The sequence below is a fragment of the Temnothorax nylanderi genome, unplaced genomic scaffold (assembly GCF_030848795.1).
Source record: "Temnothorax nylanderi isolate EJ_2023f unplaced genomic scaffold, tnyl_v1.0 TNYL_tig0083_pilon, whole genome shotgun sequence".
In the NCBI taxonomy this organism is placed as follows: domain Eukaryota; kingdom Metazoa; phylum Arthropoda; class Insecta; order Hymenoptera; family Formicidae; genus Temnothorax; species Temnothorax nylanderi.
In genome coordinates, this window is record NW_027249145.1 from 2,100 (window position 1) to 27,166 (window position 25,067).

Consider the following 25,067-nt stretch of genomic DNA (forward strand, 5'->3'; position numbering starts at 1 on the left):
TAATTATATATGACAACACATCTTGTTGAATATGATTATATATATAGAATCTATTCTATTATTTTTTAGAACATTATTTTAGAACCTATCAACAAGATCAACGACAAATATGTTCTATTTGACGGATTGTATAGACAGTAAAAATAATTATTTAAAAGTTTTATTGTAGACAGATTTTATAATGTAAATTAATAGATGTGCGTTTAGACAAGTATTTCAGAAACGCGTGATGCGAAATAATATCTTCATTATTTAGAATTGATTATTTTTAATGAAAACTAGTTTATTCTTATAATGCTGTCTTGTAATATTATTTGAATATACCCACCCCCAACAATATATTAAAATTCAACAATGCCTTATTAGTAATATATAATTTTAGCTATTTTTATATAAAATATATTAGTAATAACATATTATACGCATTAGCAATAGAATATTATATCACTTGTATTTTAAAATGTTCAAAATCATGTAAATTTAAAGTCAAAACAGATCAGTTGATTATTGGTATTTTAATTCAAAACCACATTGTTGCAAAATATTTTGTGTAATATATCCTGGAATAAACACTTTGTCCTAAGAATAATGAGCAAACTCTTATATATTCATATATATTTTATTATATTACGCACAAAATATAAAATATGTAACTTCTCCCGCTATTTCAGAGGTATAAATATTAATCGTAATACAAATAGTGCTGACTCAAGAGAGTTTAAGCGAAAAAATATTATCATCCCCGACGATACCATTCTGCGAACGCCTCTCTCTTACCTGCGCAAAAAGATAACGTGGATCGATACGTCGAAAATTGATTAATTTTGATCAACGGTTATATAATTGAAGATACGCGCTTCATGGGCCTCAGTAACCGTCACTATGCTTTCTATTACCGGTCTCACAATCGCGTGCTCTGTAATATATTACAGCACCCATGGTAAGTGTATTCTGAAAATCTTATTAATGAGGAAATGCAAATTGAGTGCATTACGAGCTTCGATGCATCACGAATAATTCGAACGTGTATTACAACGATATTGCTCGATCGGATTGTTCATAATTTCCGTCACGCGCTTATTTGATCGTCCGAATGAGTTACATTCGTTTCAGTTTTGTAATAACCTAAATATCGCAATAATTACTTAACAATTATCTGTTTAGTGCTTATCGTATATTTTAAAATGACGTGGCGATCTAAGCCCATAACTTTAAAATTGTGTTAAATTATATTATATTGAAATTTATATATATTTGCTCGTAACTTATTTCGCGCGCGCGTGCATTTTAAACGTAATCTATATTATTATGCAAAAATAACTATTAAAGTAAAGAAGAAATTAATATATAAAAAGACAAGAGTTATATATTATAGACAGAGTTTTATATTTGTATAGCTATTTAGCATTGATACTTTTAGAATCATATTATGCAGGAAAATAAAATTTTTTAATCGGTAGGGTGTCTGGCAGACACGCAAGTCGTCGGCGGCACCGATGCTCCAGATGGTGCGTATCCTATCATATCATTGAAGGAGTCATCCAATGGAAGGTTTTTTTGCGGTGGAGCCATCGTTAGCAAGAAATATTATTACCGCGGCGCACTGCTTGGAAGGGTATGCATATCCTCTTTTCTTTTCCACAGTCCAAAACGTTTAACTGTCTAATTCTTATTCATTATTGCATTTTGTACATTTGTAATTTGTAAAGAAGAAAGCTATCATTATATACCGTCTAAATGCAAGTTTAATATGGAACGAATTATAAAATATGAGAAATTTGGAAAAACATGCACGATTTTTTATCTAGAGATGTATGATTATATTATTTATATAATCAAGATCACCTCTCCACTCAAACATTCAGACAAGTATAATAGCGTTAAATAAATATTGAAACAAAACAAGTAAAACGTGTGCAAGTAGAAACTTGCACATTGCTTCCTCATAGTTTTAAGTATGCAAGTGGAATCTTGTCTTCGCTCACAAAGCTCCTCTATGAGGAAGCTTGTATTTTATTCAATGTATAATTATTAGTATTTATTTGTTTTGTCTTCCTCATAGAGGAAGCTTTGTGAGCGAACTTGACTGTTTTTTTTAACAGAGTTCTTTTTTAAAGAACCCCTTTATCGATCATCGCCAATTCATACCAACCTTCCCTGAATATTTAAATTCGAGACGTTTTCGAACATAAGCAACACATTGGTATCGAAAACTCAAAAAACAATTTTTACTTTGGTCTTTTCTACCCTATTTCATATATAATTCTTTTAAATTCGGTTGATTAGACTTAGCTTTATATGCGATTAAATTATAGACCTTTGATCGCGTATAAAGCTGGTTCTAATCAACCATGTCATCGAAAACTCAAAAACAATTTTTACTTCGGTATTTTCTACCCCTATTTCATATAATTCTTTAAATTCGGTTGATTAGACTTAGCTTATATGCGATTAAAATTATGGACCTTTGATCGCGTATAAAGCTGGTCTAATCACCAAATCTTAAAAAATTATATATGAAATAGGGGTAGAAAAGACTGAAGAATATAATAAAATTAGAAATAGATCGATATCTCAATATTTGCGGAAGTTAGAGCAACCACAGACATTTCTAAAAAAATTAAAATTTTTTTAAAAAAGAACCCCTTTACCGATCATCACCAAATTCAATACCAACCTTCCTTGAACGAGACTCTATCGATTAAAAAAAAAAACAGCCCGATATCTCAATATTTGCGGAAGTTAGAGCATCACGGACATTAAATCTGCACATACACACATACAGACATGCGATTTTAATGCGATATTTCGACATTTTAGAACACTCTGAACATATTGGCAAAAAAAACTCAAAACCAATCTCTTCGTTGGTTTCTTCTACCCCTATTTCATATATAATTCATTTAAATTTGATTGACTAGACCCAACTTTATGCGCAATCAAAGGTTCATATATGAAATTCACGAAAACAAAGCTTCCTCTATGAGGAAGCAAAAATCAACTTTTAGACTCCTAAATTAAATCAAAGCGAAGTAATCATAAACTTTACTGATTGTTACAGTCGGCGATATCCATCCGACATTCAAATCGGCGTTGGAAGCAATCATCTTCAGTCTCAAATTATATACACCGCGATGCTCTAATATACACGATAATTACAACAGGCGCAACACCTTAATGACATTGGTTTAATTAACATCGAAAGACATCACATTTAATAAAACCATCACTCGACAGCTCTAATATCTAACAACGAGGATTTTGAAGGCGTTAGATGCAAGTCTCTGGTTGGGGAAGACTCTGGGTAAATATAGAAGAAATATATCTCATATCTCTTTAAAATTATCTACCAAAATTATCTACCAAAATTTATACAGGGCGAGTTTTGACAAAATATTATTTTACAGCTCTCGAGAACTTTCAAGGACGATATATTATATTCTTATCATTTCTATATCAAAACTAAGGTATCAGGCATTAGTTTAATAAAACCTTTATTTCAGGCGGGCGGCCCGATTCCAGTACGCCTGCAACATGTCCACGTAACAGGGATATTCTCGAAGAGATGCGCTGCGATAGACCCCGAACAAATATCACCGATGGGTCATATATGCACCCTTGAATCGATGGGTAAAGGATTTTGCAATGTAAGTATATAATTGTAAAATAAATTGTGCACGCGTTTATCTTATACAACCTTTATCCCGCTAAAATTATAAAAAAGTTTAGTAAAAAAAAAGAGTAATCGTCGTTGCTTTATCTATGTTGATATCAGATTGATAGGAATGACGAATGACATTTCTATCGTTCAGATAATTTGTTAGAACTAGTTCTGATAGAAAAGCGGTTAATTGCTTTACAAAACAACTTTAAAGTGACGATTATTACGTCACGCGCTGATATCTAGAGAATCAATATTTCGATGCAAAATTCTGGCGAATATTACTACATTAAAATACGCTATCTCCACAGGGTGATGGTCCGTGGTGCGCTCACTTACGAAGACAAACTAGTTGGCATCGTGTCTTTTGGTGTTCCATGCGCCGAGGGCGTTCCAGATGTGTTCACTAAAGTGTACTACTACAGAGACTGGGTCAACAAATATATTAATGCAGGCTGCAACCAACAATTAAACATCCTTCTCGGACTTTTTACAACGTATCTGTGCATACATTCATTTTTGTAGATACGTATATTTTATTGCGCGCGTCCTGTGATCGGTTTAATTTTAATTATTGATGAATATTGCATAAGGATGTAAATAAAGATCTTAAGAAAAAATTGTATCGTTACGGATATGTTTATAAGTTATAAAATTCTCTTCTAGTACAAGTGAATATAGTATATCTATATACAAAAATATATTACCCAAGTATATGTCGATATGTACGAGATTGAAATTAATTTATTGAACGTATAATTTTTCCTAAGATTCTTTGAAAAACATACAAAGAATATTTCCAGAATACTTCCAGAAATTGGTGCATAAGTTAACATTGGCGGCATATCAAGTGCGTACAAAATGTCGGATATTTTAATGAATAATTAAAACATTATACTTAAAACAATAAGCTTTATTTAATCAAAAATAAGCTTCATTATCATCAATACATTTACCCTAATAATTTTACAATAAATATATACAATTTCAAAAAAAAAATGTATCTTTAAAAATCAATTAATTGTCTTACAGCTCTCTCTCCTCTCTCTCTCTCTCTCATCCTCTCTCTCTCTCTCCTCTCTCTCTCTCTCTCTCTCTCTCTCTCTTCCCTCTCCCTCTCCCTCCTCTCCCTCTCCCTCTCCCTCTCCCTCTCCTCTCTCTCTCTCCCTCTCCCTCTCTCGCTCTCCCTCTCCCCTCTCCCTCTCCCTCTCCCTCTGCCCTCTCCCTCTCCCTCTCCCTCTCCCTCTCCCTCTCCCTCTCCTCTCCCTCTCTCTCTCTCTCTCTCTCTCTCTCTCTCTTTCGATAAAAAAAATTTTACTTAGAAGAAATTTAAGTAGTAGAAACTAAGACTCTTAGAATACCACTATCAATTAAAACTTTATCATGTGACTTATTTTGCAGAGAAAAATTTCCACGTTAAAATTTCTAAAACGAACACTATACTGTTCTTTATTAACATTGTTTTCTCTAAAAGCTCTGTTAATATTGCGAGTAGCTACAGTAGCATTATTTCCCAATTTAAATTCATATAAGAAACTATACATATTTCATTAAATTTCATAGTTATTTTGACTTTAAACAATAAAATCAAAACGCGTGTTTAAAAAAAGCTTTAATGAACACAGGAATAATAAGCGTAACTATAATTATTATAACTATTATAAGCAATCAAATTGTATATAATAATTTTTCTATAAAACTAATAATATGACTGAAACATACCAATACTTTCAATTAGCAAAATCCAACATTTCACATGCACCAACCTAATAACAGCATATCTATTTTATACATTTCAAGTCAATTGCAATTAGTATCAAGACGCAATAAAACATAATATATATTAATATATTGTATATAATATATATATAATATATATTAAATTTTAAACTCTCGACAGGTAAGAGACAGTTCATTACTTATCAAGGCTATTAAATTACTCATTAGTTGATAAGTTACTCAGTTTTGATTCACTCCTTAAAGCGAATTACTTGGCGCTGCTAGACCTCGAAAATTTTAAATAAATAAGGATAACATAAATAAAAATAATTCATAGAAGAATGCGACGGGAGTAACAAATGATTAATCAGCGTGGTGTGTATGTGCGAGCGAGTGATAGGGTGTGCGTGACGACGGCGAATAATGCGGCTTAGAATTAAGTATAGGATAAGTTTATTTATTTATTTAAAATTTCCAGGTCTAGCAGCGCCAGTTTTTTATTAAATAAAATTTATGTATTTTAATAAAATATTTTATTTTGTACTATCTCTGTAATTCTTTGTGATTAAATCTTTTATTCTATTGAAAAATACATATATAAACTTTGTATTTAAATACCTGTATTCCCTCGTTGGATTAAATATTTTAATAAAATATTTTTATTTTGTACTGTTCCTCTGTAATTCTTTATGACCACTAAAAAATACACATGTAAACTTTGTATTTAAATATCTTGTATTCCCCTTGTTAAATTTAAATAAAATTTTTTAATCTTATAAATTGTTATCATACATTCTTTTTCTAATTGACACCATGTAAAGATTTTTCAAAGTAGTGCAACAATTATTTTTTGAGTCATATATATTTTCTCTCTGTAATTGGCGCTGTAATTTAAAGAGATATCATTTCTTTTTTGTAATTGTAATAGATCACTTGAAGCGCGAACTCTTCTTTGATAAGGTAACATAATTTTGTGATGGTTATCACTTGGGTTATAATTTTTTGGAAATAAAGATACTACTGCTTAGATTTTTTCGAGATTTTCGAGATACAAAGAGTACGTCTACCACTTGTTACTTAGGTTTTTCGAGGTATAATACTACCACTTTCTTTTTTTTCGAGGTAACAACATATACACTACTATACGGTACTTGGCGCCTTTCTTTACCTTTTTTTAAGAAAGGTAATTTTGTACGGATATCACGCCTTTTTGTAGTATTACGCATTTTATAAACAGTATGTACAGGGTAAAGCTATTTGGAGGTATTATACTACCACTTTGTTTTTTTCGAGGTACCAACATAATACATATACACTACTATGCGTGTACTTGGCGCCTTTTTTTACCTTTTTTTTAAATATCTAACTACACCAACTTGAAATCAATCTCAGTTTTGTTTAATAATTATTTATTATTTCCAGAATAATCCTTAAACTTGCATGACTAACCCAAATTAAAGTGTTTTAAAGATATTTTATTTTAAATTATTACACACAGTCCGTTTAGTCTAATTATGAATGTATTTCAGTACGTTATAAGAATTGTATAATCCTTATATTATTGAGCTTTGTATTTATCAAGGTTTCCGCAGGTACATTTCGAATGGGCAGTGAAACTAAACCGTTTTACTTTAAATTAATTGGACTTTGCCTAATGTCGCACGAAATCCTCGGCAGAAAATTATGTGTAATTTTCGAGTGCTGGTAACTTTGTTGGGATTAATCAGCGTTCTTATTCCCTCTATACATTCCTTGATAAAAGTTTTCGGAACAGTTTGCTAATGTTAGATAATTTACAATTTACTTTACCGTTCATAAGCTGCTTGATTAGAATCGTGATTTTTTGGTGGAAAAAAAGAAGGTAGAGATCATTTGATCTTATTTAAAGCTATAAAAGTATGGTAAATAACTTATATAATTGCATAAATTCAGTGTTAGAGATTAATATTAATAATTTTAAATACATATCGCATAACTTACATAAATAAAATAAATTTATATTAAAATACATTTTCTTTCTATATAGATAGTAGACCATGTACTTATTAAATAATTCATGAGTTATTTTATTTTAAGTGTTTTTATATTTTATTAAATTTTAAACAACCTTTTAATTAAAATATTTTTCACAAAATTTGATTTGTTATTATTTTTCATATAAAAATAATATGACAAATTATAATAAATTTACCTTTATATAAATAATAGAGTTTATACGATATTTAGATGCATTAAAATTCGTAGATTACGGAATTAATGTTTTACTGATGATTTATAATTTTTTATAATATATACTTTTTTAATTACGAAAATATGGTGATGTTGTTTCGATATCTTGTTAAATTATTTTTCTGTGCTTTTTACTGTTTAGGGTTGAACTTAACATATTTTAATTCAGCAACGCTGTAAATTGTTTACTTTTAAGCTATTGTACCGATTATGAATATGATCGCGAAAGATTGGATAAAGTTGAAAAGTGATCAAGAGAGAAGCTTGATGATTCGAAGAGCGCAAAGTGCACGTATAATTATTATTTGCTCCTACTGTGCAATGGGATTAGCGTGCTTCTTTGTCGCAGTACTGCCTGCTTTTGGAATATTGATGAGACTTACTCCCAACATTACTAACCCAGGAAGGCCACTGCCTTTACAAACTCATTACATTTACGATATAACAAAAAGGCCACAATACAAACTGACATTTATTAATCAAACCATCTATACAGCTATCGCCATGATAGCCTATACTGCAATAGACAATTTTCTGAGTCTTCTGTTTTCATATATGCGGTCAGTTAGACATTCTTAAGAATCATTTGCAATATTGGGATAAAAACATAAATTACCACGAAGTTCTAAAGTGCTGCATAGTAAAGCATATCCGTCTGCTTAGGTTTGTTTTCTATAAGATATAACTAAATAGAATCTATATGAAATATGTGATAGAATATATTTAATACATAAAATATCTTTTACAGGGCTATTGGTGTTATTGAAGATACATATAACACAATACTTCTCTGCTTAGTTACATATTTTACGGTACTTTTTGCTTTCTACGGATTTCGGATGATTAATGTAAGTATTTGAAACTCAAAGTTTAAATAAGACATGGTTTAAAAAAATTGACCTGAATTAATACATTATTAGTATTAAATACATTCTGATACAATAGTACTATATTCATATGGCACATTATTATAAAATTTCCAAATTAGTGTTAAGGTCGTTCTCCCGGCTTCAGTCGTGCTCAACTTGTATTCATGCTTAAAAGGAAATTATTTTACTGAAGTTAATTGTTTATATACAAATATTACATATAATAACATCTAAAAAATAAGAAGTTAACTTTAGGCGTGAGAACTCATGCAGCGTTGCCAAGTAACTGACGCCTCTCCTCTTCTCAAATCGCGTACTTTACGCAAGTATTTCTCGAAAACGAGTACAGCAAGGGTATTGACACTTAATTGCATATTATTTTTATTTTATGGAGCATCATATACTAATTTTCAAAAACATTTAGAGAAAACTTTTTTCACAATTTATTATAATGTCTCTTTTACAATAACTCGGAATAGGAATTACATGTTAAAAGTTGAAACTCTGAAACTCAGTATCTCGATTTTTAATACCGCAAGAGGTATTGAAATTTATACCATCGCATAAAGCATACCTAAATTAACGTATATTCACAGTTTCAAGAAAATCTAGAGAAAACCGATTTTCCGGAGAACGACTTTAATAAAAATAACTATGTCTTTTCATTATTTCATAAATTAATTAGCTATTCGACGAAGGAAACGATATGTCCTTCGCTCACATAGTATATTTTGTTTCTGTCGTTTTTAACATATTTGCAAATATGTGTTTATATTGCGCTCTCGGTGAAATTTTGATGTCCCAGGTTAGTTGCATACATTTTCTTTATGTGTAAATTAAATGTTGTGTAATTAACTCTATACGGACTATTATATGGTAGTGACCTTGAGGCCTTATACGCGCGTGGCCTTCCCACCTCGCTAAGGTCGTACCCCAGGGATTGTGTCAAAAACACAATCAAAATTAAATATCGCACGCACAGTACGGTATCGAGCACGTAAATCTCGCGAATGTAAAACTGTACTATTAATACTTTGCACAACTTTGATGCCTCTCCCAGGCCTCCACTTTCTCTCACGCTGCTCGGGGTGTCCCTCGTGTTCCCTCGATGCGAAGCTGATGCTCCTTCCTGCGTGGATATTTTCTGTAACATAAAAATAAACAAATCGATTAAATAATTGTCACGCGCATCGAACATCTTATTCGTTATTCCGATTAATGTTTTCCTAAATTACTTCTTCGAAAAAAGTCTCTACGTTAGAATCAACTTGAATCAAATTTTTCGATTTATTTCTTTTAACTAATTTATATTCCGAAACACGGTTAATGTAGCAACTAAATAAAACAACGATAAAAGAGATTCTATAATATCTTTAGAAAAAATAAAAAATAACACTTACCAGAAGTGTTAGTACGCCGATGCCCGATGCCTCTCCTAGGCCTCCACCTCCTCTCAAGCTGCTCGAGATGTCCATCGTGTTCCCTCGATGCGAAGCTGATGGTCCTTCCAGCGTGGATATTTTCTGTAACATATAAATAATCGAATCGATTAAATAATTGTCACGCGCATCGAACATCTTATTCGTTATTCAGATTATGTTTTCCTAAATTACTTCTTCGAAAAAAGTCTCTATGGTAGAATTCAACTTGAATCAAATTTTTCAAATTATTTCTTTTTACTAATTTATATTTCGAAACACGGTTTAATGTAGCAACTAAATAAGGATAAACGAAAAGAGGGATTCTATAATATCTTTAGAAAAAATAAAAAGTAACACTTACCAGAAGTGTTGGTACGCCGATGCCCGATGCCTATCCTAGGCCTCCTCCTCCTCTCAGGCTGCTCGGGATGTCAGCTTCGCAGGATTCCCTCGCTGCTCCGATGTCATCTTCTGCGTCGTTATTTTCTGAAACATTCAAATGAACGATTCGATTAAGCGTAATGAATGTCTCGCGGCGCGGTGAGACCCGCGACGACGCGTATAAGGGAGCGAAGCCGACGACATAGTCTCGCGGCGCGGTGAGACCCGCGACGACGCGTATAAGGGAGCGAAGCCGACGACATAGTCTCGCGGCGCGGTGAGACCCGCGACGACGCGTATAAGGGAGCGAAGCCGACGACATAGTCTCGCGGCGCGGTGAGACCCGCGACGACGCGTATAAGGGAGCGAAGCCGACGACATAGTCTCGCGGCGCGGTGAGACCCGCGACGACGCGTATAAGGGAGCGAAGCCGACGACATAGTCTCGCGGCGCGGTGAGACCCGCGACGACGCGTATAAGGGAGCGAAGCCGACGACATAGTCTCGCGGCGCGGTGAGACCCGCGACGACGCGTATAAGGGAGGCGAAGCCGACGACATAGTCTCGCGGCGCGGTGAGACCCGCGACGACGCGTATAAGGGAGCGAAGCCGACGACATAGTCTCGCGGCGCGGTGAGACCCGCGACGACGCGTATAAGGGAGCGAAGCCGACGACATAGTCTCGCGGCGCGGTGAGACCCGCGACGACGCGTATAAGGGAGCGGAAGCCGACGACATAGTCTCGCGGCGCGGTGAGACCCGCGACGACGCGTATAAGGGAGGCGAAGCCGACGACATAGTCTCGCGGCGCGGTGAGACCCGCGACGACGCGTATAAGGGAGCGAAGCCGACGACATAGTCTCGCGGCGCGGTGAGACCCGCGACGACGCGTATAAGGGAGGGAAGCCGACGACATAGTCTCGCGGCGCGGTGAGACCCGCGACGACGCGTATAAGGGAGGGAAGCCGACGACATAGTCTCGCGGCGCGGTGAGACCCGCGACGACGCGTATAAGGGAGGGAAGCCGACGACATAGTCTCGCGGCGCGGTGAGACCCGCGACGACGCGTATAAGGGAGGGAAGCCGACGACATAGTCTCGCGGCGCGGTGAGACCCGCGACGACGCGTATAAGGGAGGGAAGCCGACGACATAGTCTCGCGGCGCGGTGAGACCCGCGACGACGCGTATAAGGGAGGGAAGCCGACGACATAGTCTCGCGGCGCGGTGAGACCCGCGACGACGCGTATAAGGGAGGGAAGCCGACGACATAGTCTCGCGGCGCGGTGAGACCCGCGACGACGCGTATAAGGGAGGGAAGCCGACGACATAGTCTCGCGGCGCGGTGAGACCCGCGACGACGCGTATAAGGGAGGGAAGCCGACGACATAGTCTCGCGGCGCGGTGAGACCCGCGACGACGCGTATAAGGGAGGGAAGCCGACGACATAGTCTCGCGGCGCGGTGAGACCCGCGACGACGCGTATAAGGGAGGGAAGCCGACGACATAGTCTCGCGGCGCGGTGAGACCCGCGACGACGCGTATAAGGGAGGGAAGCCGACGACATAGTCTCGCGGCGCGGTGAGACCCGCGACGACGCGTATAAGGGAGGGAAGCCGACGACATAGTCTCGCGGCGCGGTGAGACCCGCGACGACGCGTATAAGGGAGGGAAGCCGACGACATAGTCTCGCGGCGCGGTGAGACCCGCGACGACGCGTATAAGGGAGGGAAGCCGACGACATAGTCTCGCGGCGCGGTGAGACCCGCGACGACGCGTATAAGGGAGGGAAGCCGACGACATAGTCTCGCGGCGCGGTGAGACCCGCGACGACGCGTATAAGGGAGGGAAGCCGACGACATAGTCTCGCGGCGCGGTGAGACCCGCGACGACGCGTATAAGGGAGGGAAGCCGACGACATAGTCTCGCGGCGCGGTGAGACCCGCGACGACGCGTATAAGGGAGGGAAGCCGACGACATAGTCTCGCGGCGCGGTGAGACCCGCGACGACGCGTATAAGGGAGGGAAGCCGACGACATAGTCTCGCGGCGCGGTGAGACCCGCGACGACGCGTATAAGGGAGGGAAGCCGACGACATAGTCTCGCGGCGCGGTGAGACCCGCGACGACGCGTATAAGGGAGGGAAGCCGACGACATAGTCTCGCGGCGCGGTGAGACCCGCGACGACGCGTATAAGGGAGGGAAGCCGACGACATAGTCTCGCGGCGCGGTGAGACCCGCGACGACGCGTATAAGGGAGGGAAGCCGACGACATAGTCTCGCGGCGCGGTGAGACCCGCGACGACGCGTATAAGGGAGGGAAGCCGACGACATAGTCTCGCGGCGCGGTGAGACCCGCGACGACGCGTATAAGGGAGGGAAGCCGACGACATAGTCTCGCGGCGCGGTGAGACCCGCGACGACGCGTATAAGGGAGGGAAGCCGACGACATAGTCTCGCGGCGCGGTGAGACCCGCGACGACGCGTATAAGGGAGGGAAGCCGACGACATAGTCTCGCGGCGCGGTGAGACCCGCGACGACGCGTATAAGGGAGGGAAGCCGACGACATAGTCTCGCGGCGCGGTGAGACCCGCGACGACGCGTATAAGGGAGGGAAGCCGACGACATAGTCTCGCGGCGCGGTGAGACCCGCGACGACGCGTATAAGGGAGGGAAGCCGACGACATAGTCTCGCGGCGCGGTGAGACCCGCGACGACGCGTATAAGGGAGGGAAGCCGACGACATAGTCTCGCGGCGCGGTGAGACCCGCGACGACGCGTATAAGGGAGGGAAGCCGACGACATAGTCTCGCGGCGCGGTGAGACCCGCGACGACGCGTATAAGGGAGGGAAGCCGACGACATAGTCTCGCGGCGCGGTGAGACCCGCGACGACGCGTATAAGGGAGGGAAGCCGACGACATAGTCTCGCGGCGCGGTGAGACCCGCGACGACGCGTATAAGGGAGGGAAGCCGACGACATAGTCTCGCGGCGCGGTGAGACCCGCGACGACGCGTATAAGGGAGGGAAGCCGACGACATAGTCTCGCGGCGCGGTGAGACCCGCGACGACGCGTATAAGGGAGGGAAGCCGACGACATAGTCTCGCGGCGCGGTGAGACCCGCGACGACGCGTATAAGGGAGGGAAGCCGACGACATAGTCTCGCGGCGCGGTGAGACCCGCGACGACGCGTATAAGGGAGGGAAGCCGACGACATAGTCTCGCGGCGCGGTGAGACCCGCGACGACGCGTATAAGGGAGGGAAGCCGACGACATAGTCTCGCGGCGCGGTGAGACCCGCGACGACGCGTATAAGGGAGGGAAGCCGACGACATAGTCTCGCGGCGCGGTGAGACCCGCGACGACGCGTATAAGGGAGGGAAGCCGACGACATAGTCTCGCGGCGCGGTGAGACCCGCGACGACGCGTATAAGGGAGGGAAGCCGACGACATAGTCTCGCGGCGCGGTGAGACCCGCGACGACGCGTATAAGGGAGGGAAGCCGACGACATAGTCTCGCGGCGCGGTGAGACCCGCGACGACGCGTATAAGGGAGGGAAGCCGACGACATAGTCTCGCGGCGCGGTGAGACCCGCGACGACGCGTATAAGGGAGGGAAGCCGACGACATAGTCTCGCGGCGCGGTGAGACCCGCGACGACGCGTATAAGGGAGGGAAGCCGACGACATAGTCTCGCGGCGCGGTGAGACCCGCGACGACGCGTATAAGGGAGGGAAGCCGACGACATAGTCTCGCGGCGCGGTGAGACCCGCGACGACGCGTATAAGGGAGGGAAGCCGACGACATAGTCTCGCGGCGCGGTGAGACCCGCGACGACGCGTATAAGGGAGGGAAGCCGACGACATAGTCTCGCGGCGCGGTGAGACCCGCGACGACGCGTATAAGGGAGGGAAGCCGACGACATAGTCTCGCGGCGCGGTGAGACCCGCGACGACGCGTATAAGGGAGGGAAGCCGACGACATAGTCTCGCGGCGCGGTGAGACCCGCGACGACGCGTATAAGGGAGGGAAGCCGACGACATAGTCTCGCGGCGCGGTGAGACCCGCGACGACGCGTATAAGGGAGGGAAGCCGACGACATAGTCTCGCGGCGCGGTGAGACCCGCGACGACGCGTATAAGGGAGGGAAGCCGACGACATAGTCTCGCGGCGCGGTGAGACCCGCGACGACGCGTATAAGGGAGGGAAGCCGACGACATAGTCTCGCGGCGCGGTGAGACCCGCGACGACGCGTATAAGGGAGGGAAGCCGACGACATAGTCTCGCGGCGCGGTGAGACCCGCGACGACGCGTATAAGGGAGGGAAGCCGACGACATAGTCTCGCGGCGCGGTGAGACCCGCGACGACGCGTATAAGGGAGGGAAGCCGACGACATAGTCTCGCGGCGCGGTGAGACCCGCGACGACGCGTATAAGGGAGGGAAGCCGACGACATAGTCTCGCGGCGCGGTGAGACCCGCGACGACGCGTATAAGGGAGGGAAGCCGACGACATAGTCTCGCGGCGCGGTGAGACCCGCGACGACGCGTATAAGGGAGGGAAGCCGACGACATAGTCTCGCGGCGCGGTGAGACCCGCGACGACGCGTATAAGGGAGGGAAGCCGACGACATAGTCTCGCGGCGCGGTGAGACCCGCGACGACGCGTATAAGGGAGGGAAGCCGACGACATAGTCTCGCGGCGCGGTGAGACCCGCGACGGACCGTATAAGCGAAGCGTAATGTCTCGCGGCGGCAGACAACGCGACGGGAGCGCCGGACCCCATTGTACCCTTCACTCCCAGCGAACTGGGAGGAGGGTACGGTGTGCTCGTAGACCCTGTACCTCCCACCGGGCCCTCCCTTCGGTAAAGCCGAAGGTACTGCCCCAGTGGATCGTTGATACAGGGAGCCCTCTCACCACGGCAAGGTGGCACACCACGAGAGGGACATTTTTTACACGCTTAACTTTATCCGTTGTCCTACCTACCCGTATTACAATTTAGTATTTGTTAATCCATACCTCAAAGTGATCACTTGAGATATGGGAAACGTAGAATTGAGAGTTTAACGTGCGCGATTGGAATTTAATTGGGGATGGGGATTTTCCAATCTCGCACATATGCGAGAAAATATAAAGAAAATAGTCCTACTTTGGGCAAATAAACAGATCAAATTATTTTGTATGTTAACTACTTTACAAACCTTCAATTCTGGTCATTAATATAGACCTTACCTTATGAGATGTTTCCGTCGTTTCTTCTGACCAAGATTGAACTCACCTATTGAGTTGTTACTGGCCAAATCCATTTTGGTTGTATGTCAGCCAGAAAATGAGAAGGAGATAAATTCCTTCAATGCCGGCTGATTAACAGCGCCGGTAGACGATTATAATGTTGCGGTCGATTACGAATCGTTGCGATCGTTAATAAGCGCGCGTTAATCATATCGGAAAAAAATAAACAACCACGTTGGATCGTTAATAAAATTTTAATTAAGTGACTTAATTTTGCTTTTAATTTTACAATGATACGCGTAATTAATGTATTCGTCCAAGAATTAATTCACAGCAGCAATGGAAAGTAAAACAGAATTATATTATCAAGAAATGAAAGAATTTTATGTTAATCGCGTTCTAATAAAAATCGTCGTGATTATATCTCACAATTAGTCACAAATATCTGGATTTCAATAGTACAATGTAGAAACACGAGACAACAGAAATTTAAAAATTAATCGATGACTCGATCAATCAATTATTTATTAATGAATGGACAAACAATGTTTGGTATAAGAGTATAAACCGAATCGCGAACCGAACCGCGAACCGAATCACGAATCGTTACTTAATCTCACTTTAGATATCAAGTGAGATATTCAGACTAAATGACGTGAGATCCAAAGGGATTAATAATTTCTCCATATAATTAATATCGCAATCAATATAATGAATCAAGTTCTTACGCTGTAACATTTGTCTTTACAAATTCTTATATACATATTTATATAAATATTTCGTTATTATAACGCAAATTGTTATCAAATTTATATTTATAATATGACATATCAAAAATACATATATCTACGATTATATTATATATTTTAATGTCATATAATTGATATGAAAACTATCAATTTTGAGATAATTCTACATGAAAAATGATTCTGTCCCGCAATAAAATATTCACTGGATCTCACGTTATTTTATTTTGTTTTGTTTATACAAAGCCAAGCTACATATGGATAGACTATAAATATCGTCCAAGACTATAAATACGATTAACACTTTTTAGTGTGATCTATATATGTATGTACAATAAGGTTCATGTGGAATATATGCAACGTGAATCAAAATATCTTTTGGTCTTTTTCATTTGTAATGCATGCACATTGAGTTTATTAATACATTTTGCTTCTTTGCACCAATTTATGTAATATTTAATCCTGGAGGAATATTTGGAATAGGGAGAAAGAACGAGAGAGAAAAAAGAAAATGAAGAAACACATTTAAATTTTCTTATCTATATAATCAATTAATTTATTTTATTTTATTAAACCTATCTGTACTCCATCTACAGATACTTATAGCTTTTATTATTTCCTAATTCCATAATTGTAATTAAATTATCTATTGTCTATCTATAAAAAATTAATTTCTATTTATTTCAATTGTATATAAAAAATATAAATATTTTTAAAATTTTTATTCTACACGAAAAATAAAAGTCACAAAAAACTTAAATAAAATCTTATATTCGAAAAACGTTATAAAACTTTATTTTAGTTCTTTGTCTTTTTCTGTATTTCTTAATAATTTTAAAAATAAATTTAAAAAATGTAATTAATGTAATAAATCTAAATAATTGATTTTAATATTGCACAAGAAACTAATATCTTTATATATAATAAAATATACATCACCATCATCGTTACTTATTACTCGTGTCCGAGCGTGGTGACTTCTCTTCATATACATGTGTTGCACACGTAGATTATACACATTGTATATGGGACCTACAGTTTAAGTAACGCCGATTCCGAACGGCTATGTTTTTTTCAGAGAAGTGTTCGTGGCAAGAATACTCTTCGGTGGTTTGCCATTGCCTTCCGAGAGGAGAACGAGCGAATAAAATTTTTCTAGCTCTACCGGGAATCGAACACGGGACCTTTGGCTCAATAGACCAGTGCGCTGTCTACTAGGCCATGCTCGTCCTCAATAAAATATACACAGAGAAAAAATAATGTTGTATCAACAGCATTAGTCTAATTGGAAATAATCTTGTTTTATTTTATTAAAACAAAAGCATAATGTATTGAATTAACAAGATTATTTCCAATTAGACTCAGGCTGTTGATACAACATTATTTTTTTCTCCGTGTATATTTGCCAAATTTAAATAATTGCCTATAAATTTCAGGCGACTGGTATACTTCGCATTTTCTGCGATACAAATAACATTAGATGCATTAATAAATAATGCATCGACATAATGTATGTGCTTATGGATGCATTCTCCCGTAAGCACAATAAATAATGATGATGCTCCAGGATTAATTATTTAGCCTAGTCTGATCTAGTCTATCCATTTTAGAGCAACGAATTTGTAAGAAGTCGCATTTATCTTACTATTATATGGATACAATACATAAATATATCTAATATAGGTCTCACAAATTCGTTACCCCATACTATTGTAAAAAATTCGTCACTCACCGATCCGATGCGCAACGGGCGGAGTAATTCGGCCACGTAACTACGATGATACTGTAACAAAAACGAAAGATATAAATTAAAGAGGCGCTGAAAATGATAAATGTTTCAAAAGATACACATAATTTTACGCGCATCTAAATTCGTCTTTCAATTAGATTCACTGATATAATTATCTATTTTCCGGAAAAAATATTTACAAAAATAAATTTTTATAAAATTTTGAATAATTTCTTTTTTTCTAATTAGTTTTAGCTTATCGAAATAAAACTCCGAATAAATGAGGAAAAACTATTAATTTTATGCAGATAAAAGGTGATACTTACCCCAAGGTTGCTCCGCCGGGGCCCGATGTCCCTCTCAGACCTCCTCCTCCTCTCAGGACGTCAGGCCTCCTTCTCTCACCGCACAGGACACTCGCGAGAAACACTCGCGGATAATAAACTACAATCGCGCGCGGACTAATTTTAGTAAAAGTCTTTCTCGCGCGATACTGTACGGCACTCCCGTTTAAAAAAGTCCTTTAGTCCGATTACTTGAACGGCACTCCCGAAGCAAACGCGACGAACCGGCTGCGGTTCGTTCATTCAATTAAATCGGCGGACGAGGGTACGTTAGCTTCCCCGTCTTTAGATTTTTATCCAAGCAGAACGAGAGTTTTGCTTGGGTAAAATCCTCGTACTGGGTACTGAGCCTTCCCACCTCGCCAAGGTTGTACCCATGGGAAGGAAGTACTTTACTCTGTAACATAAAAGCAGGTAATAAACAAATAAAAAGTATAAAATATTTGTATAATTTTATACATATAAAAAATTATACAAATATTTTATACTTTCTATTTGTTAATTATTAAAATCGCGCGATCCGCTTCCGGATAATACGACAACTTCGAACGGCACTCCCGAAAATGCGACGATTTTAATTGTCATATTCGAAAATTCAACGATTTCGAGCGGCACTCCCGAAATTGCGACGCAACGAACCGTTTATACAATTGGCGGCGATTGTGTTTAGTTGCCCTGTTGTTCGGTAAAAACGGAATTGCCTGTAAAAGATAAGATTACGCGTACGTTTAGGGCGGTACTCTACGTAGATAGGGATACGCGTAGTAAGTATACGCGAGAATAAAAATATGCGAGAATAATGCTATAGTTGAAAGCGGATGAAGTACGCGTCGCGTGTGATTAATTTCGAGAGTATCGTGCAAGGTATGGCAAAGCCGCACGATTATTATATTCTAGTAATTACTTGTAATCACGTTTAATTGTAATAAATATTTTGTTTGTTTTACGAAATAGATGTAAGTGCCATGAAGAAATAGCAATGCAGAAAGAAAAGAAGAACCTAAGCCGAGGAAGTGGGCAGATGTAACAGATCGCAAAGTGAGCATTTCATAATCAATTTTAATTAATTGTTACTGATGGAAATAATTATTCATTGGCGCAGTATATCGTTTTTCGATCACTGTATAGTGTAATAGTGTATTGAATGTTTAATACGTTGTCTAATAAATAAAATATTTTAGATTATATTTTAAGATTTTTTTAAATATTTAATAAATTTTTTTGTTGCCTTTTAAAATATGGATAGGTCAGGATAGAGTAGTAATTTGATTCCTTGAATAATTATTATCCCTCGATTTATTGTATGTGCATACAAGGTTGCATAAAATAAAGGAAGCTGTAAAACAGAGTTCATTATAATTGATATGATATATATTATTATTCAATTTGTTCATTTATTGTACATTTATATGCAACAGAACTTCATTAAGCGATAGAATAAATTACTTATTTTAGATATGGATAAATTTCTTGATAAAAAAGTTTAATTGAAAAAGAGAAATTGTTTCAAACTTAATAAAGATTTGTTTTATATTTCTTTTCAAGCTTTGTATGCACAGATAGGATTACAAGATTTTTAGTAGATATAAGATTATTTAATTTCGAGATATGTACATGAATTTCTCGAAGTTCACAGAACAAATATAAGAAAATAACAGGAACTAATAAATAAAGCAAGCTCAATAAAAAGTAAGAACAATGATGAAATGGTTTTCGTGAGAGAAAAATTATGTTCAAAGCTTAATAAAGACGTTACCGCTATATACTTATTGTCAAGCTTTTTTGGCACACATTAAAATTTTTAGGAACTCTAATAAGAACACCATGAGGATATGATATAGAATAGTTTTAGAATATTAAAATACATCATAGTCGTAATAATCAATTTCAAATGTACACTGGGCAACAAAATTATCGCAACAAAAATTTACGTAAAAAATTTGCCCAACTTCAAATAAGCATAACTCCGCGAAAAATTGTCATATCTGAAAGATTTTTTTTTCATTTTAAAGGGTGAAGTCTGTATTTTAAGGAACCATTGTTAGATTTTGAATTTAGCCTCCCGCCCTCCCGCCGTTCTTCCAAAAGTAAGGACGTGTTACGTCTCCAAAAAATTGCATACTTTGACACATTCTACGGAGTAGAATGAATTTTTTTCGTAACTATCATGGCAACCATCGTAAAATATGGACTTTTCCCTGCAAATTAAAAAAAAAATTAAGTCCGTACGATTTTTTTTCGCCGAGTTATGGCTTATCAAAGTTACCTATGCATTTTTGTGCATTTAATCACCGCCAACATTAGTATTACCCGATGAACACTTCGGGGAGGTTATTGGTCGGATTTTGCCTATCGTGTATGTGTGTGTGTGTTAGCAGAGATTTGCGCAAACTAATTTTTATTCAAACGAGGCATTGTTACGATTTTGTCTTTTGGTTCCGAATGAGCAATACAATACAGTGACTGCAATACTGTGAAGTTTTGTAATACTGAAGTAAGTAACTTCACAGTACATTACTTCTGTAAGTATAACTTCACAGTATTGCAATCACTGTATTGTATCGTTAATTCGAAAACAAACGACAAAATCGTAACAATTCCTCGTTTGAATGAAAATCAGTGTGCCCAAATCTCTGCTAACACACACACACACACACACACACACACACACACACACACACACACACACACACACACACACACACACGATAGGCAAAATCCGACCAATAACGTCCCCGTAGTGTTCATCGGGTAATACTAATGTTGGCGGTGATTGAATGCACAAAAATGCATAGGTAACTTTGATAAGCCATAACTCGGCGAAAAAAAATCGTACAGACTTAATTTTTTTTTTAATTTGCAGGGAAAAGTCCATATTTTACGATGGTTGCCATGATAGTTACGAAAAAAATTCATTCTACTCCGTAGAATGTGTCAAAGTATGCAATTTTTTGGAGACGTAACACGTCCTTACTTTTGGAAGAACGGCGGGAGAGCGGGAGGCTAAATTCAAAATCTAACAATGGTTCCTTAAAATACAGACTTCACCCTTTAAAATGAAAAAAAAATCTTTCAGATACGACAATTTTTCGCGGAGTTATGCTTATTTGAAGTTGGGCAAATTTTTTACGTAAATTTTTGTTGCGATAATTTTGTTGCCCAGTGTATTAATAAACAACGAAAAATGCGGAAAAAAGAGAAAGAGATAAAATAAAACTAAAATAAGTTTATTGATGCTTTTAGAATATACACTTTTTAAATATCTTCATGGTTTTCGTATCTTAATAGACTGGAAGACCAGATAAGAAGAAGATATTTACGTATTGTACATTGTACATATCTGTGTGAAATAAAAATGCATCAGTGTCTGTATAAATATAAAACAAGTATAGGAAATACTTATTAATGTTGCATATTAATAATTTTTTTTAATAAACTGTCAAATTATATGACATTTATAATTTAAAAGATATTAGAAGAGCAGAACATAAAGAAAAAGTTTCTTTGTAATATGCATATAATACTCAGGCTTAAGTATTATAATTATGTAATAATTAATTTGTTGTTATTAACTAACATGTCACAATATCGATTGATGATTATAATATACATTATTTAACATCTATTTGCTATGTACGAAGTCTAAGGAAAAAATTAATTAATCAAAAATTATTGTTATCTGTGTAAATATAGTATAAAAATTAGATGACAAATCGTTATGCATTTGTAATTACAATTACGCGCAAACTGATTTGTCATCCACTATTGATTATTATAACTCGTAAAACACGTAAAATCTATTTTTATTGTCTAGCAGAAATTGGCTTTTGATTTCTCACGTGCATATATTACATATATAATATTTATCAACTGATATTAATAAATAGGGTACTGATAACCAATTGTAAATATTACAATATATTTAACTGCTTTAATAAACTGCTTAAAAAAACTATTATGGTTAATTAACTACTCTACTCTATAATTTTATATGATATACTTATCTATAATGTTTTTATACACTTAATTGATAATTGTACTTTTTTAACTATATTAATAACCAAGGAATAAATGCATTTAGATATCAAGAAGTTTGTGAATATTTTATTACTGTATCTATTATCGTTGCAAATTTAAATTTTTATATATTAATTATAATTGCTAAGAAAAAATATTGTTTATTATTTCCGGTTAAATATAAGTCGACATAAGTCGACTTATATTTTAACATGTTCTGGTTGTAAAATATTTTCTATTTTTTTCCAATTTCTGTATTTCGAAATTAAACTTTTTTATCAAGCAATTCTATTTTATCATGCATATCTAAAATAAGTAATTTATTCTATCGCTTAATAAAGTTCTGTTGCATGTAAATGGGTAATAAATTTATAAAAATTATATGCATCTACATTATATTTTCATTCATTTCATAAATTAATTAGCTATTCGACGAAGGAAACGATACGTCCTTCGCTCATATGGTATATTTTGTTTCCATCGTTTTTAATATATTTGCAAATATGGGTTTATATTGCGCTCTCGGTGAAATTTTGATGTCCCAAGTTAGTTGTATATATATTTTCTTTATGTGTAAATTAAATGTTGTACAATTAACTCTATAGTCTATAGACCATTATATGGTAGTGACCAATTTTTATTTAGTTGTGTAACAATGTATATAATAATTGATGTCTAAAAGTGCTTTTGGTATTTTCAAGTGCAATGAAATATATTATGCGGCATTTAATAATAAATGGTACACCCTAAATCCAAAAATTGCAGAAGATTTATTGTTCTTGATGACAAGAGGTTCTAAACCAATCTATCTGACTGTTGGAAAAATTTCTCCTGTTACAATGGCCACTTTTTGTAGTGTAAGATATTTTAATGTTTGACTATTGCATTAAAATATTGTTTCGTGTGACTGCAAATCTATTAAAAATCATTATACAATGTACTACATTTTAATATATATAATTATTCAAATCTTTTATTTTAATCTATATATGTACAATCTTAAACTTCGCAGTTACATACCTAAGCTCATGCTATTAATTTAATACTGTTAATTTACTCTGTAACCATTAAAAAATATGTCTTTCAGTTTGTAAAAACGTCCGTTGGTCGTTATATATCCGTTTTGCATACAACAAAAAGTTGATTAAAAAAATGAAAAGAATGTGAAGTTTCTTTTCCAAAATATTATGCAACTTTTCATAGTATTATACTTTGGCTTAAGAAGTATGCCTGTATTGATGTTATTTGCAAATAAATAAATTTTATTGCATTATTTGCGTGGAGAATTCTATTAAGTAATAAAAAAACTCGTAAATTTAACTAAAATTAAATAAATCGTAATCTATAGAAATCTGTTCTGATCATAATAAATATCCTGCATGCATAAAAATTTGGTTCATAAATTTAAAAATATCTCGTTTGCAATTTATCAGATTTTCACACATGCTTGTGATTATGTGTGTTTTATTTTCGAGTATTGTTTGTAGTCGGGAATGCTCTCGCGAGCGTATCTACTTAAGTCGATGGAAAAATACTTATGGCAATCACTATTATTATGAGATATCACTATTATGACGTTTAAATACACTCTCAGCAGACAGATTATAAGAATTGCATCGTACAGAGACGTTTCCGGTTAATATGATACTGAAAGTATCAAATTAATTCTCTTTCAATTTGTGTACCCAAATCTTTCCTAAATAGCAATTGGTATGCATCGTAATAAAATCGATTTTGTGTGCGTGAGAATATGGTAGTACATATACGTGTTGTCACACCCACGCTTATTCACTCGTTGTTATCCAAGTTACGTCAGTGGCTACTTGGGCGGACAAAAGAAAACGAGAAATGTTTTTAACTCTTTTGTTACTACGCTAACTACGTCAATTTCTACAAAAGGATATGTAAGTACTTTAGTTATGGCACAATTTGTTCAATAATTTATAACTAAAAGTGCTTCTGATTTTTTCAAGTGTAATAAAATATATTATGCTACATGCAGTAATAAATGGTACAACATGGATCCAAAAATTACAAAAAATTTGTTGATGTTAAGCAAGACGCTCTAAACCAATTTATCTCACCGTTGGAAAAATATCTCCTGTTACAATGGTCACTTTTTGTAGTGTAAGATAATTTTGTGTTTAATTATAAGTATCATATTAAAACCTCGTTTAGCATTACTAAAATTTATTCAAGTTTATTGTGCAATCCGTATTATGTTTTAATATATAAAATTTAAATTTTTTATTTCATGTATTTAAAATCTTAAACTTCACTGTTATTTATCTATTAAGTTTATATTGTTAAATAACCATATTTTTATCAAAATATATATTTCAATTAGTAAAAACATCAGTTGGTGACATATCCGTTTTGCACACAACGAGAAGATGGGTAAAATCCTCGTACTGGGTACTGGGCCTTCCCACCTCGCCAAGGTCGTACCCATGGGAAGGAAGTACTTTATATTACTATGTAATATATCGTACCGATTCATTCCGCGTTCATCACCGCGTTACTTTTTGTAACGGCGACGAAATGTTCTAAGATATCGGCAACTTGGCGCGATACTACGCGAGTCAAGCGGACGGTCAGTAAAGACCCGCAGTTGATTGATCAAAGATACGCTATTGAAATAAAATATCGCGCGCGCAGTGCGTATCGAACTCGCGAATCTCGCGAAAGTAAAACTGCATTATAAAGGGTCGACAGGA

At 37.6% G+C, this 25,067-nt stretch overlaps 1 long non-coding RNA gene and 1 pseudogene across 1 annotated transcript; both read left to right on the forward strand.

The window, feature by feature from the left end:
- The first annotated feature begins 851 nt into the window (after positions 1-851).
- LOC139774600 (uncharacterized) lies at positions 852-3,135 on the forward strand. Its single transcript, XR_011718620.1, has 3 exons — positions 852-940; positions 1,461-1,615; positions 3,062-3,135. It is a non-coding gene; the product is annotated as an uncharacterized lncRNA (long non-coding RNA).
- Positions 3,136-3,976: 841 nt separating this feature from the next.
- Positions 3,977-23,623, forward strand: LOC139774551 (odorant receptor 10-like; annotated as a pseudogene).
- Positions 23,624-25,067: the final 1,444 nt, after the last annotated feature.